Source organism: Pristis pectinata, chromosome 31 (assembly GCF_009764475.1).
Source record: "Pristis pectinata isolate sPriPec2 chromosome 31, sPriPec2.1.pri, whole genome shotgun sequence".
Classification (NCBI taxonomy): domain Eukaryota; kingdom Metazoa; phylum Chordata; class Chondrichthyes; order Rhinopristiformes; family Pristidae; genus Pristis; species Pristis pectinata.
In genome coordinates this window covers 13,441,275-13,461,416 of record NC_067435.1, presented here as the reverse complement: position 1 = coordinate 13,461,416, position 20,142 = coordinate 13,441,275, and the positions used below count along the sequence as shown (strand labels likewise).

Genomic DNA, 20,142 nt, shown 5'->3' with positions numbered 1-20,142 from the left:
TGACTTAACCACAATGTTATCTTGCCCTGCAGTGACTCACCTAAATCCCAAATCTTTCTGTCGCAATAGTTCATTCACCATTCCAACAACACTTTAAGAAGCTCAACAGCATCCAAAACAAGTCACACTGATATCCTATTCGCCAGTCTCTTCACTACTGGCATATCACAGCTGCAGTGTGTCCCACATACCAAGTACAATATAGTTATTTACCTAATTTACTCTAACAGCTCCTCTCAAATCCACCAACTCTAAAGTCAAAAATGACAAGCGCAATAGTCACATGCAAACACCACTACTTGCATGTTCCCCTCCAGGCTGTGCACCATCCTCACATGGAAATTTATCATTTGTCTTTCATCATTACTGGGACTCCCACTCAAACAGCATTGGGTGGAGTACCTTTACCAGAGGACTGCAAAGGTTGAAGGTGATAGTTCACCACCACCACCTTTAGGGGTAACTAGTGAAGGGCAATAAACACTGGTCCTGCCTGTGACACCCACATCCCATAGATGAGTAATTTTTTAAAAAATGCTTAAGTGCTTGCATTCTGTGAAATGCACGGCTTTCTTCAAAGGAGTGAGTGGGACTGGATTTGATCAAGCTGGAATTCATTGGATGATGTGAGCTGACAAATCTCTTGGATTTCCTTTAAGAATTAATGAACCATGTGAGCAGAGAGAGCTCAGCCAGATTTGTTTAGTTAGACTTCTGCAAAGCTTTTGATAAAATGCACACAGGAGATGAGCCCACAAGGTTTGAATGCGAGGCTTCAATCCAGCACGTCTGGGTTGGATTAAAAACTAGTTGAACAAGAGGAAGCAAGGAGTGTCTGGAAGTGGAAAGAGCTGGCTGTTGTTCCATAGGATGTGATTTGGCAGAGCAATTGCAGGCACTGTTACAGAATTCTGAGCCATGTGAAAGGGCTCTAGAAACCAGAAGAGTTTACACAGGAAAACAGGCATGAGAATGACTGTTTTCAAGGAAATTGCTAGAGAAAGCAAAACCATTATGACCCATAAATCCAGGTGAGTTTGTTGTGGTCACAGGTTCTACAGCAAACTTGATAGGAGAAAGATATAAAGACTTTTTGCAAAGGCAGAAAAAAATCTTACTTAGAAGTCCTGCAGAACTGAATCAGCAACTTCTAGAGTTGGATCAGTGCCAGGTGAAGACTCTTGTAGCAGGGTCTGAGAGGTGCTCAGGATTTAAGAACCGAGCCGAGACCCTCCTCTTCTTATTGCTCTCTTCTATACAAGGCCCTTTGGTTGCTGGCCAGATTGTCAAAGTGTCTTCTCACTCAGTGGCAATGACATATTATTAAACAGACAGGCTGTTAGGCCAGCAGGTCCATGTCAGTATCTATGCTTCAAATTAAGCCTGCTCCTACCCCTCTTCATCTCTCTGTATGAACATATCCTTCTACTCTTTCCCCTGCAAGCAGTTTATTTAGTGTTTCCTTAAGTGGATCAATTCTCTTCATCTAAACTATTTCCTCATTCTCCGAGAGAAGATATTTGTCATGAATTCCCTGTTGGATTTATTCATGTATGTCTTTTGTTTATAGCCCCTAATTTAGGATCTCTCAGAATAGAAAACATTCTATGACCATCCACTGAATGACCTTAATCTTAAAGACATCCATCAGGTAATGCTTCAGCCTTCCTTTCTCTGGAGAAAAATCTCAGTTACTCAATCATTTATAATTAGAACCCCTCAGTTCTGCTATCGTTTATCTCCAGTGCTTTGATAGCCTTTCTGAACAGCTCTGAATGTTGCCTCACCTAGCTTCTGTACAAACTTAACATAACTCCATTGTGTTTTTATTTCCGATTCACTGGATTCAAAAGTTCTTATTTGATCCCTAGGTTTCTAATGCTGCTCAAATCTCTAAGAAAAACCGTCACTGTGAAATGCCGTTGCCTGCTTTACACCATTGGGGATTGGATCACTCACAACATTGAGAGAAGTGGTTGGGCTCACCATCTGCAGGTGTCTGCCATCACTTCACACTCACTATACCAAGTCCTGAATATAACCAGGGCACTTGGCTGTGATCCAAATAAGCAGTACCAGCAATGTTCTACAAATACATGAATTTATATTTAGATATTGAAGGCACACTGGTGCCAGTGGTGGAACAGTTAAACTTGGGGATATGCAGAGAGCTCATTAAAGTGTAAGAAATAGAGAGGAGTCCAGAGATCCCATTGGAATGTCAACCTTGAATAGATTTAAAGTCTCAGGCTCCTATGCATCCTAGGGTAGAGAATTCCAAAGTTCATGACCCTCAGAGACACAAAATTCCTCTTCTGTGTGGCTTGAATGTCAATTCCTTATTCTGAAATTCTACCCTCTCATTCTAGATTCCCCGGTGGTGGTGGGGGGGGGGGGGGGGCATCGTCTTAACATCGACCCTGTGAAACCACTCAGAATCTTATATCTTTAAAAAAGAATCTCTCTCATTCTTCAAAATTCCAATGAGAATAGACCCAAACTGTAGAGTGTTTCCTTACATAACAACCCTTTCATGCCAGCAATTAACTTGCTAAATTTTCTCCAATGTTTGTATATCCCTCCTTAAAGAAGGAGAAAAAACCGTGGCTTCATCACTAGCTTTTCATGTCATAGCAAGACTTACCTATTTTTATACATCATCTCCTTTGCTTTCCTAATTACTTGCTGTACCTGCCTGTTAACTTCTTATGTATATTGTACAGGGACACCTAGATCCTTCTGTACACCAGCATTTTGGAGCCTCTCTCCATTTAAACAAGTAGTCTGTTTATATACTTCCTACCAAGGTTGATAACTTCACATTTTCCCCACATTTCTCTCTACTGCGAAAAATTTGGCCACTCACTTACCTATCTATATATACAGTATATTCCTTTGCAGACTCCCTGTTCTCACAACTTGATTTCCCACCTATCTGTGCAACAGCAGTAACTTTGGCTTAATACACCTGGTCTGTTCATCTAAGTCATCAAATAGATCATAAATAGTTGAGACATAAATAGTTGACGCCCCAGTCCTGTTCCCTGAGGCACTCCATTAGTTACGGTTTGCCAACTTGAGAACGACTCTTATGTCTGCTCTGTTTTGTGTTATTTAGCCAAACCTCCATGTGAATAAACTGCCACCAAAACATGAGCTCTCTGCTTTATGTGACACATTATCAACTACATCAGCAAAATCTCTTTATCCACCTTGCTTGTTACATGTTCAAGTGGTTCCAATAAGTTTAGCAAACACAATTTGCCTTTCATAAAACTATATTGACTTTGTTTAATTGTATTGCAATTAAAATGGATTCCAGCATTTTCCCAATGATATACTGCTTACAGTTTCCTGCTTTCCCACTCCCTCTTGGCAGCCTTATATTTGAGGTTTTCCAATCCACTGGAACCTTTCCAAAATTCCCTAGATTCTGGAAGGTTACAACTAATGCATCCCATATAGCTGCAGTCACTTACTGTAAGGCCCCAGGATGCAGGCCATTGGATCCAGGGAACAAGTCAGTCTTTAGTCCCATCAGTTTGCCTAGTACTTTTCCACTAACAATATTGAAGTTCCTGTCTTCCTTCTGCCCGAACTTTTTAATGTCATCAGGATGCTTTAGTGCCTTACACTGTAAGAACAGATAAAAAAATGTTGAAAATCTCCTCCATTTCCTTAGTTAAATTCCCCAGTTTCATCCCCTAAAGAATTAATACTTACTTTAGCCACTCTTTTCCTTTTTACGTACATGTAAGCTCTTATAATCTACTTCTTGCTGGTTTACTCTCAGAATCCACTTTTTTTAAAAACTCATTATCTTTCAAATCATTTTTTGCTGATTTCTAAAATATTCCCAATCTTCTGGCCTGCCACTAATTTAACAACTTTTTATGACTTTTAGTTCAATTTGAATCCACAATTAACTTCCTTAGTTAGCCATAGATCGGTCATCCTTCTGCATCTTTGTTGAGGTGTTTTTTTTTAAAACACTATTTTATCAACTATCTTACCATTTAATCTTTCCCTAGTCCATTTTGGGCAACCTGGACTTCATGCTTTTGCGATTGCATTTAAAGTTTTACATATTAAGTTTTTTGACTCTCAAACTGAATGTGAAATTCTATCATGTTATGATCACTCTTCCCCAGGGGATCCTTTATGATGAGAATATTAATTAATCCTTATTGCACTTGACCAGATCTAAAACAACATGTTGCCTGGTTGGTTCCACAACATATTCCAAGAAAATGTCCAAATTCGTTCCATTAACTAGTCCTCAAGAATACTTTTGACAATTTGATTTTTCTAAACTTTAAGATGATTAAAGTTGTCCAGAATCTCATTTAGTTCCAGGGATAGGCAGAAGTATACAGTGCTTCAAACAGAATGTTGAAAAAAATTTTAAATTTAAGGCATCATCAGACCAAGAGGCCATGTGGGTCAGAGCACACAAGGGTGATAGGTGCGAGTTAGGATAGGGGCAGCAGAGGTTTGGATCAGAGCTGGCCAGGAGAGCACTGGAACCACACTTACATTGCACAGAGACACGTGGTCTGTTGAAAAGGTCAGAACACAAACTTAAAAACCAAAGGACTTCCTCAACAAACCAAGCACATTCATGCTGCACTCTATTCAGCTCACTCACTCTTCCACGGGAAAACCTGACAGATTTTCTTGCTGTTCCTGAGAATGACAAACTTTTGGTTTAATTTCCCTCCTAAATGATACATACTGATTAAATGTACCTACCTTAATAAGACCGGGTCTCCGTACTGAACCTTCCCTTTGACACTCTTCGTTACCTGTGTCGGTTGATATGTTTGACACCCTAACCCTCACTATACACTGTCTTTGAATCACAGGTGACATCTGGTCAGCTGCTGCAGAGCTTCCCCTTTTCGTGATTGTCACATAAGTACAATGTGATAAAGCAGGGCTCACTCTACCAAAGAATCAGAACTTGGTAAACCATCAACAAATGGCTGACCTTTCAGTGAACCTATTCACCAGGTTTGGAGCTTGTGGTTCCCCAGGACTCTCAGAACATTCCATGAACTCATAGGCCCAGTCTGGGCTATGTTCACCCAGTGAATAGATACAGCATATCACATGGTCCCTGATTGAGTGATTCCTTTATAATAGCGTCAATTAAATCATGACCAAAGCTCAGAAAGATGAGGAAAGGCAGAACAATCTGAGTCATATCATGAATTGGATTCCAAATGAGAGGGGAAGTGAAACAAAGTTGTGCATCTCTATTCCCGAAGCTGAAGAGGTCACAGTGACCTACGCAGTCTTCAAGGAATTGTAAACAGTCACATTTCTAATGTCTTCTGCTTGAAATCATACATTTTCTTCTGATAATAAACTTTAACAACCAAGAATCAGCCAGGAAGTCCAAATCTATCTAATTCTGGAAAGGACTCTTTCTAAAACTCATCTCAACGAGCAGGGAGCTGCCATCCTGAGTTACAAGGACCCACTCAAGATTTGCTTTTTAAATGGAACTGTGAGGAAAGTTGCTGCACGGACAGAGGTCTTCAGGATCCTTCTTTATGATTTGTTGAAATGACAATGACTGATGCTAGCATCTGCAGACAATTATTGGACAGATGTAATACAAATGATAATTAGACTCACATGGACAAAATGATGTGATCCCCACAGTGCTGAGAGATTGCACACTCTTGCTCTTATATTGTGGGCTTAGTCACCCCACTTCCTAACACCTTGGGTTACTGATGCAGCTCCTTTGAACTAACTTTTGATCCAGTGATTAGAAAAGAATAGCAATGTAACTCTAAATGAGGTTGGTGTGTGACTTAAGAAATGCTGGTGCTTCTCTGCACCTCCTGCCCTTGCCCTACTAGGTGGAAAAGCTGTGGCTGAAAGAGCCTAGGTGACAGTACAGATTGTGGACTGTGGTGAGCAATGGCGGAGGACTGAATGTCTAGGGTGTTGGGCTGCCGATCAAGCAGGCTGGCTTATCGTGCTCAGGAGTAAGCAGCAGCAATATCCCAGCTCCTGATCATTTAGACTTTCACTAGTTGCCAACTGTGGGTTAAAGGAAGGAAAAAGAATTTTCAAATATAGGAAAGATTGACATTTTTAGGATTATAGCCAAAAGGATGTCATGGATAATAACAAAACGTCAGCACTGAGCCAGGTCACAGCCCATGCTGGTGTTTTTATAAAGTCTCCCTTGTATATGTTAAACAAGAGCTGAATGCATCCATTATGGGACTCACAAGGAACCATAAATATAAAGCAGTGTAGAACAGACATCATCTCTTGTCTGTTTAACATTCCAGTTCTCTCCGGTTGTAATGAAATCCCACTGGGATCATCAACTTTCTTCACAGATAGTACCAAGCCATGAGCAGGCAGTACAAAACTCCTACATTAAACTCAGAGTAGTTATTGGCAGTAACTGGGAATATAATTTGTATAGTGCAAATAAATGCATTCAATTATACTCAGTTTTGTAGTTCAACTTAATGTTCACCAGGGAGAGGGACTTAGAAACCATAGAAAACTACAGCACAGAAAACAGGCCATTCGGCCCTTCTAGTCTGTACCGAAACATTATTCTGCTAGTCCCATTTACCTGCCCTCAGCCCATACCCCTCCAGACCTCTCTTGTCCATGTATCTATCCAATTTACTCTTAAAAGTTAAGAGCTAGCCTGCATTTACCACATCAGATGGCAGCCCATTTCACACTCCCACCACTCTTTGAGTGAAGAAGTTCCCTCTAATGTTCCCCCTAAACCTTTCCCCCTAAAGCCATGTCCTCTCGTACTTAACTCTCCTAATCTAGGTGGAAAGAGCCTACTTGCATTAACTCTGTCTATGCCCCTCATCATTTTGTAAACCTCTATCATATCTCCCCTCATTCTTCTCTGCTCCAAGGAATAAAGTCCTAACATGCTCAGTCTTTCCCTGTAACTCAACTCCTGAAGACTCGGCAACATTCTTGTAAATCTCCTCTGCACTCTTTCAATCTTACTGACATCCTTCCTGTAGTTCGGTGACCAGAACTGCACACAATATTCTAAATTTGGTCTCACCAATGACTTATACAACCTCACCAAAACATTCCAACTCCTATACTCAATACTTTGATTTATAAATGCCAGGATGCCAAAAGCCTTTTTTACAACCCTGTCTATCTGTGACTCTACTTTCAGGGAATTATGTATCTGAACTCCCAGATCCCTTTGTTCCTCCGCACTCCTCGGTGCCCTACCATTTACTGTGTATGTCCTCCATTGATTTGGCCTTCCAAAATGCAACACCTCACACTTGTCTGCATTAAATTCCATCTGCCATTTTCTGGACCATTTTTCCATTTGGTCCAGATCCCTCTGCAAGCTTTGAAAGTCTTCCTCGCTGTCCACTACACCTCCAATCTTAGTGTCATCCGCAAACTTACTAATCCAATTTACCACATTATCTTCTAGATCATTGATATATACAACAAACAACAATGGCCCCAACACAGATCCCTGAGGGACACCACTAGTCACAGGCCTCCAATCTGAGAAACAACCACTCTCTGTCTTCTCCCACTCAGCCAATTTCAAATCCAGTTTACAACCTCTATCTCTATATGTTCCATGACACTAGTGCTTGTTTCCCTTCCTTCCATATCCACGCTGCCAGTTTCCTGAGTAAATACTGATGCAAAAAAACTGTTTAAGACTTAGACAGATATGAAGTTAGCTTAGAACAGGCAAGTGTGTTGGAGCATGTTGAGGTTAAGAAAGAAGCAGTGTTGGAGCTACCAAAAAGCATTAGGATAGATAAGTCCCTGAGGTCAGATAGGATATACCCCAAGTTACTATAGGAAGTGAGGGAAGAGATTGCTGGAGCGTTAATGATGATCTTTATGTCCTCCCTGGCCACAGGAGTGGTACTGGAGGATTGGAGGATGGCAAATGTTGTTCTGTTGTTCAAGAAAGGTGAAAGGGATAATCCTGGAAATTATATACCAGGGTGTCTTACATCAGTGGTGGGCAAACTGTCGGAGAGGATTTTTAGGGACAGGATTTATGAGCATTTGGAGAAGTATAGTCTTATTAGGGAAAGTCAACATGGCTTTGTGAAGGACAGGTTGTGCCTCACAAGCCTAATGGAGTTTTTCAAGGAAGTGACAAGACAAATTGATGAAGGTTGTGCAGTGGATGTGGTATGTATGGATTTTAGCAAGGCGTTTGACAAGGTTCCCCATGGTAGACTCATCCTGAAAGTCATGAGGTATGGGATCCATGGAAAATTGGCTTGTGGATTCGAAATTGGCTTGTCCACAGAAGGCAGAGGGTGGTTGTAGAAGGGGAATATTCGACCTGGAGGTCAGAGACTAGTGGTGTTCCGCAGGGATTTGTTCTGGGACCCCCACTCTTTGTGATTTTTATAAATGACTTGGATGAAGAAGTGGAAGGGAAGAAGTTTGCAGATGACACGAAGGTTGGTGGTGTGGTAGATAGTGCAGAAGGTTGTCGTAGGTTGCAACGGGATTTAGACAGGAATGGAGAGCTGGGCGGCGAAGTGGCAGATGGAGTTCAATCCGGAGAAGTGCGAACTGATACAATTTGGAAGATCAGAATTGAATGCAAAGTACGTGGTTAATGGCAGGATTCTTAGCAGTGTGGAGGAACAGAGAGATCTTGGGGTCCAAGTACATAGATCCCTCAAAGTTGCCATGCAAGTTGATAGGGTGGTTAAGAAGGCGTATGGTGTGCTGGCCTTCATTAGCCAGGGGATTGAGTTCAAGAGCCAAGAGGTAATGTTACAGCTCTTATAGAGTTGAACCACATTTGGAATATTGTGTTCAGTTCTGGTCACTACATTATAGGAAGGATGTGGTAGCTTTGGAGAGGGTGCCGAGGAGATTTACAAGGATGCTGCCAGGATTGAAGAGCATGTCTTATGAGGAGAGGTTGAGTGAGCTAGGGCTTTTCTCTTTGGAGCGACAAAGGATGAAAGGTGACTTGATAGAGGTGTATAAAATTATGAGAGGCACAGACAGAGTGGACAGCCAGCATCTTTTCCCCAGGGCGGTAATGGCCAATACTAGAGTTAACCCATTTAAGGTGCATGGAGGAAAGTTCAGGGGAGATATCAGTTAGGTTTTTGTTTACACAGAGTGGTGGGTGCCTGGAATGCAATGCTGGGGGTGGTGGTAGAGGCTGATACAACAGGATCATTTTAGAGACTATTAGGTAGGCATATGGATGAAAGAAAAATAAAGGGTTATGGGAGGTGAAGTAGAGAGGAGGATAGTTCAAATGTGCATAAGGATAAAATAAGTCGGCACGATATTGTGGGCCAAAGGTCCCGAAGCATGCTGTTCTGTTCTATGTTATCACTCCCGGGGACCAGGCTTGTAATTGCCCAATACTCACATCACATGGAAGCAAGGAGACTTTCATTCTATTGGTTTGACATGGATCATAACTTGAACTTAAGCCCTTATTGCTCACAGTCATGCACTGAGCCAGATTGGTCAGCAGGTCACTGGATATTTAAGCTAATACCAATGTAACCACAAGTCTTGTCTGGGATTTGACAAGGGAAATAAAAATTAATGGAGAGGGTTGCAGAGGCGATTGAAATATTGTCATCCAGCTCAGTTTAGGATCCCTCAGACTGCTTCGTCACCTTATTGTCACAGCACCAGCCTCAACTCTCACAGGACTTCCATCTCTTTGGGACTTTGTACCAACACAAAGTAGAGCCATTCCACTGTTACGAGAGTCTGGTGGGATCGGTCAGAGAATGGAACACAGTGCTAACTTAAAAACTGCTGGAAACTCTCAGCAGGTCAGGCAACATCTGTGGTGCTGTGGCAGTGCATGCTGACTCCTTGGTACATGAGGGCCCAGACACAGCACACCCAAGGAAGATCCCCAACTCCTGAAGATGATTGAGCCTCCATAATTCCTTGGAGAGTGTCACACAGGAAGTTGTGGGAGAGCTGTCTAAATTCTTGTGGGTGTTTTCACTGAAGGAGAGTACCGTGTTTTCCAGAGCCTGTAAAAGATTCCCAGAGTCTGGGGAGTATTCCACCACACTCTGACCTCAGCAGGTGGGAAAAAACCCTCATCTCTCTCCCTGCCACCATGTCAGGATGTTGGTGATTAAACCCCACTCCCTCACTCCACCCCATGACAGGCGCACACCTGCTAAGTTAGTTTATAATGTTTGGCAGGCTTCTGATGAGAAACAGCAGGTCACAGGCAACCTGGTTCTGATCGGCCAAGCACAGGGACCAACATCACCAGGATCCATCTGGCCTTTCTTGCTGGGGCAGGGGAGAGCTGCTCTCTCTGATTCACTCAATTTTTAACCTCTGGTCCCTGTTCCAGGGGCTGCTTGCTGAACACACGCAGTATTGAGTTACCCTTTGCACAGGAAACTTCTGAAATTGAAGTTTGTTCAAAGGAGTCCATCATAGCCCCAGCTCACAGCCTCATACTGCCTGGCTGGGACATAGGATTACTGCATGTCTTGCCCTCTCTCTCTCTCATTATCCCACTGTTCTTTACAAAGAGAGTCTCAGCATCTGTTCTCAGAGGCAGGCTTGCCTTCGGGGCCTGTTCTCTGGTCATTCTCTCCTCTGTGAGAGCAGGTGCAGAATGCTTGTTTGTGCATAATTTGCAGACAGTAAGGTTTGGTGACGTGAGTCCCCCCTCGTCCTGGTGGGCTCACTCAAACGCTGCGATTATTCAGCACAATCAGCCATTTGTTCTGATGTCAAATTGAAATCCAAACATAGAGTACAATCTTGGCAAACTCATTAATGTATGCCAAGGTGCAGAGGTGAAGGTAACCATGGCAAGGCTTGTCAGACTGAGGCCGGGTAGCGTTTAAAGGGCCACTTTAGACAAAAATCAGAACTTTGCATTCCAGTCACAGCCAACAGCAAGCTTGTACTTAAAAGCTTTGCTGATCAGGTGTCTCCCTCATGTGTCTTCAATCCAATAATCAAGTCAGACAACCTATGAATTTGACCAATGATAAGCTAAAGAACTGAGGATTTGCGATTAAAAGGACTTGGAAACAACTGATGCAGTATGGCCCCATTCCTTGGAAGAACAGATTTGAAGGATGGCAAAGGTCAGGTATGGACACTACTCCAGTCAGATACTGACAGATCTGGCATTGACTGTACTGTGTGAATGGGCTGCTTATACCTGGAACATTACCACCTCCCTGTCTCCTCATGAACTGCGACCAGGACTGTTGCCTCTCGAGTTTGTGCACCACAGATTCCAGGAACTCGTGCACTGTGGTCACAACTGTGTGGTTAAATTATTAACGCCACATTTGATAAAGGATTGAATTTTGCTGTGTTCAGGCTCTAGACTGTCTGCGTGGCCAGTACAATTGTAGTTACAGGTCACAAGGACAAGGACTACACCTTGCTTTTATTGCCAAGTCGAGTTTAGAATTTAGCTTCCAGGTTCTGTCCTGCTAATGCAGATTCTTTCCAATCCCAGGTTCATGGGGTTTCTTTCTGCTTCTGTGTAAAAATACACCCAAGTGCATGCCTATAACATTAACATACACACATATACGTGAGTATGTATAAGGAAGGATGTGTACATCTGCACACATACCTGTACTGTTCTGACTGAAAGGGAAACTCAAGTGGTGCACTGTTAAGCATGAGGTACCCCTGTGGGTTTTATAAGCGCACGTAGACTGTGCTATGGAGCCAGACACACAGCCTTCATACAGCTTCCACTTTCACATTGATTGGGAACCAGGTCAAAGGCTGCAACACAATATCAGCAAGGGACTCATATCTCTGGTAAAATATCAAAAAAAATTTCCCCCAAAATGTCAGTCTTTCATTGGTCTTTCATTTAGGGAAGTCTGATGGCTGCAAAGGTTTTATATATATATAGTATATATAAATAGCCATCTTTCTTTGTGATGTCACCTTGCAATCATATGATATCTGGCCAGGAATAGGCAGAGCAAAATGAGCAATGCCCAGAAGTCTCAAACAATGCCTGGGGCTAAAGGCTGGAGGGGTCCTGACCATTATCCTGGGCTTCCAGAGGGTGACCACCAGCTTAGATTGCACAGAAAGAGGATGAAAGGGAAAAAACAATACTGACTACAGATCCTTAATACTTACCTAGTTTTGAAAACCAGGTCATTTAATGCTGGGACTCCTGTGATCTGGAGCTCAGTATTTACAGGGAACACACTGCAGTGAAGCAAGTTTATTCACAGGGAGCATCCGAATTCCACATCCCAGAACATAGCCCCAGTCATCCTGCTGTGTGCTTACTGCCTAAGTAACAGCTTGTGGGAAGGATATAGCTTATCACAAGCACATTCTAACTTGTTTAACCACGAAAACCATTCAGGGATCTTTACTGGAATACAAGTTGAACAAACCGTAACTGACTCTGGATTTCCTCTGTCATTAAATATAAAACAAAAGGTTAAGAAGAAACTTAGTCTCAAACTGTTTCTCTTCAGAACTCAACATATATTGGCAAATCAAGTAATACAGGGATGGAGTATATCTGTTTGAAATTGAAGGGTGTGATGTATATTGTGGAGTGTTGCAGTGATTGGGGTTAGGCACATCAGTGTGTTACAGTGATGTACATAAGGATGTTCTGAGGATATGTGTGGGATATGTCATTATTACAATGAGAGGTCTGGGGTTTATCTGAGCATCACAGTGAGGGTGTGGGCTATATGCATCTGCCTTAGAGGCAGTTGTGAGCTATATCAGCATGTGATGCATCTGTGAGAGCTATGGGCTACATCAGTATGCTACAGCTGGGGTTGTAGGGAACATTAATAATCCTGTGAGGGAAGTAGGGAATATTATTGTTACATTTAGGGCTGTGGGATATATTTGAAGGGTCTAATGGAGATGGTGGAATGCATTAGTTACAGTGAGAGGTATGGGATATACCTGTTTAACCACTGAGGCTATATCACAGCGTTGCTTTAAGGGGTGTGATGCATACATCAACATTACAAGGGCTGTGGGATATATCAGTGCAGTGTGTGGGTACACCAAAGGTGTTACATTGAGTACTGTGGGGAATGCAACAAGGACGGTGGTATACATCAGAGTGGAATCAAGAAATCAAAGAGTGTTTCAGTTAGGACATATTGTCTTTCAGACTTCGTGAAGAATGTGGGATATATGTAGTCACAGTGAGAACTGTATCAGAGAGTGGGGTGTGTTATTTCAAGAGCTTTACACACTGTGTTTATCAGAAAGTATTACATGGAGAGTGTATCAGTGAGTGGTAGAGAGGGTGGTGTGGAATATATCACTGTCATATCACAAACCCTTCTGTATATCATTGAAGGTGTGGGGCAATGGAGTATTATGCTGAGCAGCATGGGTTATATCATGGCATTATACTGGAGGAGTGAAATGTGTGAGGTGTATCAATATTTCAGCAAGGGAGTACATTCTCCTTCTTAGACAGTCCCTTGTGGTCAAGGATGACTTGCTTCCACTCAGGTCTGATAAGTAGAAATGTCTGTGTGAGAATATTTTCAGTGTTACACTGAAGGTTAAAGGAGGTGTGCTGTGTATCAGAATGAGGAATGTATTGTGAATCAAAGCAGGTTTCTACTTTTGTAATGTGATTTGGTTAGAGTGTATGAAACTATATAACTTTACACCTTATTTGTGCTAACCTGATAGAAGAGTCTCTTTGAAGGTACAAGATTATAAGATTGAACAAAATGTGCAAATCTTGCTTGCCTTCTCTAGGGGAATTTGTCTGACAGACTGCAGGCTCTGTATTGTAATTTCTGTCTTAAAGATTAGTGGCTACACACTGACACTGTGAAAGATCAATGGTGATATCACACTACACTTCTAACACTGATCAGTATCCAGTGTAGAGTCTGAGTAACTTACAATGACAACCCAGAATCTGAAATACTCATCAGTACTACTACCTGTCCCCCAAGCCCTGCTCTTTATGCAGTTGTTTCCAGGCAGGCAGTTTTCAGACAAGATAATTGATGCTATTGAATTTACAGCACTGAGGTGGTACTTTTTTCTTCCTTCTCCTTCAATCCATTTCTGCTATTCACCACAAGTTCCATCTGTAGTTGCAGCAAGTTCCACATTCTTAAAATTGGTAGAGAGATTTATTCACAGTCTAAAAATCTACCTCAGCCTTAACATTCAACCAAACATTTCTTTTTTAGTCTCAACAAGAATATTTTAAACTGATAAACCAGGTTAAAGAAAATAGGAAAAGGATTTCTTCTCTAAATTGCCTGAGGAATTTTGTCTTCTGACTCTCTCACATGAGAACATTGGAGACTCTAGCTCTGTCCCAAACACTACATGACCTCTCATCTCAGCAAGCTGTACTGCTCGGAAAGGTGTGACAAAAGGTGTGCCAGAGGACGGGCTGAGTGTACTGCAGGCAATACAAAGAGAGGTGGGTTTGCAGGTTGCAAGGAAGACACAAAGAGCTTGCAGAGGATCCTGAATACGACATTCCTGACCAACTGTCCACAATTTATTGTAACTGTAGCTTACAGGATCCTAAGCAGAGTGCAAGAGCAAGGAAGTCACAATGAATCTGGTTTGGCTACAGCTGGGGAGTTGTGTCCAGTTCTGGACATAACACATTTGGGAAAAAAAGCCATAGCTTCAGTGAAAATGCAAAATGTATCCAGATAATTCCAGAGGTATGGCACTTCAGTTTTGTGGAGAGATGAGAGAAGCCGACATTGTTCTCCATGGGATAGGGGAGATTGTGTGGGTTGGGGGTGGGGGGGTGGTCAAGGGATGTATATCAAAACATGGAAGGATATAGACAGGGCATGGAGTGTAACCATCCATCCATGGGCAGAAGGGCCAAGAACCAGAAGGCACAGAAAAGCAGATTGGCAAAAGAAGCAAAGTTGACATGGGAAAATCATTTTCTTTTACAGGGCAAATGGTTAGGAATGCAATCCCAGGCAGATTCAATCACAGCCTTCACAGGAAGCTGAATAAGTACTTGGAAAGAAAGAAAATTTTCAGGGCCATGGGTGAGTTTGGGATGGGGATGGTGGTTAGGCTTAGCTATATTGCTTTTGCACAGAACCAGCACAAACTCAATGGGTCCATGTGGAACCTGTGACACTTTGAATTCCAATATTAGAATTATTCATGAACACCACGTTTATGGTCTCTATATTTAGTTTTCCACATGGGTGGAAACATCTCTAGTTTGACACTTACACATCCCCTTTCAGATCTCTTTATTAGATGAACCCCAGCTCATTCAGTTGTTCATAATCCCATGACATTGTGGTTTCACCATCATTAGTGCCAATCATACAGTCTGGATGGGGGGGTGGGGGGGAGCCTGTGCAGAGGCAGGTCATCTTTGTCGAGGGAGCAACTGGGAATTAACAACTGTCTTAGGCTTTAATTAAATATTAAAATCAGCTTAGGTGGGATAGACTCAAAACATATCTGGCAGCTCATATTGGGCATCTACAAGGTACTGTGGACCATTACCGGTATCAGAAATGTACATCATTACAATCTGTAACCACATGGCCCAGCATATCCCTCACTCCACCATTGCTGTCAAGCCCAGGGGTCGGCCCAAGCTCAGAAGTGCAAATTGGGAGCTGCACCAACCAAACTCTAAAAATAATGAGATGTCAACCTCATGAAGCTGGAACACAACATGTGCTCCAAACAACAAAAACTGCATGCAAGAGACAGGGGTAATCAATCCCACAGTCAATTGCTTCTTGTAGCCTCTCAAGCCGTGAAGTTGTAGTGTTTGATGCAGCCCTTATTTACTGCCAGGTTACTAACCCCTGTTTACTATTGGGGGAGAGGGGCATGCTGAGGGTCTGCGAGAGAAAGCAGGCACAAAATGGTCCCACCTGGTTCTCTGAAGACTCTTTGATCCGAGGAGGTTCCAAACACAACCAACCTTCAGCCTCTTTTGATGTCTTAGGAAACAGGCAATACTAGTGGAAGCTGGACTGGTATGTGCAGTGGATGCCTTATGACTGTGTGAATATTTGACACAAACATATACAGAAACAGAGCCCCTAGCTCCATGAACACTACTTTGTTATTCCTTATTTTGCACTATTTATTTATTTTGTGATTTATAGTAATTCTATGTCTTTGTAGGTACTGCTGCCGCAAAGCAACAAATTTCACAACATACAAGTCAGTGATAATAAACCTGATTCTGATTCCTATCATCCAATGATGGCAGGGCCCAGCATATCAGTGCCAGGGATGAGGCTGAAGCATTTGCAACTATGATCAGCCAGAAGTCTGGGTGGATAGAGACAAAAGAGACTGCAGATGCTGGAATCTGGAACAACACACAATCTGCTGGAGGAACTCTGCATGTCAAGCAGCATCTGTGGGAGGAAAGGAAATGTCTGCATTTCAGGTTGAAACCCTGCATCAGATCTGAGTTGATGAACCATCTCTGGTTCCTCCTGAGCCCCCGTCACAGAATTTTATCTTCAGCCAATTCATTTTACTCTACATAATATCAAGAAATAACTGAGAACATAGTTGGTGGCATGTTTGGTGTTGCTCTTAGAGCTGCTGCCTCACAGCTTCAGCCCCTAGTGTGTAGTGAGTGGGAAAACATGGGAAGAGTTGTTGAGAATATGGGAAGGATTAAAAAAAAATGGGATTTGTGTAAATGAATGCTTGATAGTTGATGCAGTCTCAGTGGGCTGAAGGGTTTCTTTCTGTGTTGTATGCCTCTATGAACACAGGATACAGCAAATGATATGAGACTGGACAAAATCCTAGCTATGGGACAGAAGACCTGTGCTCTAGAAATAGCTGCCTCTCTAACCAAGTTGTAGGAGTACAGTTACAATAAAATGTGGACAATTGGTCAGGAAAGCCATATTCATAAAAAGGACAAATGCAACCCAACTATTTTCCACAAATTGATTCTTTACTTATTCATTAGCAAAGTGATGGAAGTTATCAAGTGTTATGAATTTGCACCTGTCACCTATGCCCAGAACTAATTGGCTCCAGACTTAATCATAGCCCTGTCCAAACTTGTGACTGCCCAGTCTTTATTTTAGACCCTCCTTCCATCATGAGATCAGAAATATAGAAGTTTGCACGATATTCAGTTCCATTCACAACTCCTCAGGAAATGAAGCAGTCCATGCCCACATGCAGCAACACCTAGACAACATTCAGGCACTGGCTGATAAGTGGCAAGTAACATGCCTGCCACAAAAATGTCAGGCAATGACCACCAGAGAGTCTAACCTTATACCCATGACATTCAATGGCATTATCATTGCTGAGTTCTGGAGGTCACAATTGACCACAAGCTCAAGTGGACCAGCTACATAAATACTGTGGCAGCAAATGGAGCTCACTGGCTAGGTATCCTGCAGCAAGTAACTCACTTCCTAACATCCCAAAGCATTTCCACCATCACCATCTACAAGTCTCTGGTAATGGAATACTATCCACTAGCCTAGATAAGTGCAGCTCCAACAACATTCAAGGAGAACAAAGCAGCCTACTTGATCAGCATCCGATACACCACATGAAATGTTTTCTCCTTCTGTCACCAGTGCAGTATGTTTGCAATACAAAGTGCAACGTAGTTACTCACCTAGACTACTGTGACAACACCAGCCAAACACAGAACCTGTACCAAGGACAAGAACGGCAAGTGCATTGGAATTCTATCATCAGCAGGTTCTCCTCTTAATCACATACTATCCTGTCTTGGAAAAACTCCACCACTGTCCCTGGGTCTAAATTCTGGAAGTCCTTACCCAGCAGTATTGTGGGAGCATGGAAATGGAATAAATTAGAAAGGTGCTTTCCTGACCACTGTGACTAGAAACAACTGTCAACACATTCAGTGTAACATAGTGCCCAGCGCTCTTCTGTAACACATACTCCATACTCCTCATGGTAACACTGATATATCCTGCACCCCTTGTAACATCTATGAGAACGATTCAGGTCACAGGAGTAGGCCACCAGGCCCCTTCAGCCTGCCCCACCGTTCAATGTGATCACAGGAGATCGATGCTGGCCTCAACTCCTCTCCTGTGCCAGTTCCCAAAACCCTCAATTCCTCAAGCTTTCAAATATTTATCCAAGTGCTCCTTAAATATGATCTGGCCTTCACCACCCTTGGGGGCAGAGAATTCCAGAGAATCACTACCCTCTTAGAGAAGATTTTTTTTATATATACACACCTCAGCTTCAAATGGCTGGTCCATTATTTTACAGTTATGTCCCCTGTTTGTGACTCTCTCCCACTTGTGAAGGTGTCTCAACATCTACCCAAGTCCCCTTAGGAACTTGTTTGAATAAGGTCACCCCTCATTCTTCTAAATACAGACCCAAACTGTCTAGCCTCTCTTGACAGGACAACCTTCTCATCCCAAGAATCAGCCTTGAGGATCTCCTTTGGCCTCTAATCCTACTATAACATTTTAAAAGTAAGGGCACCAAAACTGTGCACAGTATTCCAGGTGTGGCCTCACCCACACCCTGTACAATTGTAACAAAACTTTCTTAAACTCCAGCCGCTTTGAAATAAAGGCCAACGTACCATTTCCCTTCTCCACTACTTATTGGACCTGACTGCTAGCTTTTTGTGATTCATGCACTTAGAACACCTAGATCCCTCTGAACTTCACTCATTTGCAGTCTCTCTGTTTAGAAAATAATTCAACTTTTGATTCCTCTTACTGAATTGCATGATCTTACACTTACCCTCATTAAACCCCATTTGCCAGGTTTTCACCTAATCACTCAATTTATCAATATCCCATTGTAGAATCACAATGGTCTCTTCACAATATGCCCTCCCACCTATTTTCAAATCATGGGCAAACCTGGAAATTTTGCAATTCATTCCCTCCTACATTCATTATTGGACAAGACCAAATTTGACCAAAAACCTTATGCTTAACATGATTTTAAAATCAACTTTTTAAGGTCTCGCTGAAAACAGTTTCAGTTCTGTTGAAGCTATTCTTTTTTTTCACAGATAAGAAGTGAGACAGTTAGCTGGCTTTAGGAATTTCTTGCCTGAACAAACAAAAGACAGAACAACTTCACCCAATTGCCCACGCACCATACGGACATTACAGTCATCAAGGACAGCAATAAACTATACACAAGGGCAGATAAGGTGGCCTTTTGGAGCTCAATAGTTGTGAACATCAAGCAAGTGACTGATAAACAGTCCTGAGAACTTCACATTGACTGAAAGATCATCCTGAGAACCTAAAATCTTGGTCATGGCCCCATCTACACCCAAATATGGATGAGGTTCCTCATGCTTGGACGAGGAACCTGGACAATACTGGATATGTGTCAACTGTTATCTACACAGAATGCTTTTTGCAAAAGTACCATGGGTGGTTGGTCACCCATACATTTTCTGAGCTAAGCATTGCTCACGATCACTAGCTGTTCCGCAGCAAGTTTCTGGTGCATATTCTGTTTGCTCAGCAGTATTTCTTGCCAATACATTTAGCATCAGATTGAGCAGAACTGTGTGTGTGTGTAATCTGTTCTCAGTCAACCTCTACTAAGGTGTTTCAGAGGGATTACTAGGGTAATGGGCTAATAGGTAATAGGTAATAATAGGGTAATAGGTAAATCACTCCTCAAATAAGCAGTAGGAGAATCAGGGGAGAATTGATGGGCATGAGAGAGAGAAAAGGTTACACGGAAATAAGTGGGAAAATGGTTCTGAGCACCAGTATGGACTCAATGTGCCAAAATAACACCCTTCTAAGTAAATAATAAATAAAATGTAATAGTGGGGACCAATTTAACCGTTCAGTGCAATGTTCCTATATACCCGTCACTGGAACTATTCTGATGTACCCCACTCCTTTCATTCTATCAAAACGCTCAGTCCTCAATGTTTCAGTAGTGAAGGCTTCTGGAGAATAGTCTAGTGACATTTTCTAGACCCAGCCATAGAAAAATCAGCTTGAGTAATATGCAGAGGCATATTGGAAGCATAGCTTTTTCAGTAAGTAGATTACTGAGAAGCAGGAGTCAGGGTTTGAAGCATTAAAGGCCAGATGTAAGTTAGATATCAGAGGTGGCTGTTTCACCCTGAATATTTGAGCA

At 42.3% G+C, this 20,142-nt stretch overlaps 1 protein-coding gene across 9 annotated transcripts in view; it reads right to left on the bottom strand.

Annotated features, from left to right (window-relative positions):
• Positions 1–20,142, bottom strand: part of LOC127584911 (sphingosine 1-phosphate receptor 2-like) — a 61,551-nt gene that overhangs the window by 13,053 nt on the left and 28,356 nt on the right. For 3 of the 9 annotated variants that reach the window (XM_052041922.1, XM_052041918.1, XM_052041919.1), the window contains one exon: positions 3,480–3,634. The exons of 5 other annotated variants lie outside the window; for them this stretch is intronic. The gene's annotated coding sequence lies outside the window, so the exon portion shown is untranslated. Of the gene's footprint in view, positions 1–3,479; positions 3,635–4,752; positions 4,869–20,142 lie in introns of those variants that run through there. One more of the 9 variants, XM_052041923.1, reaches the window with a different exon arrangement.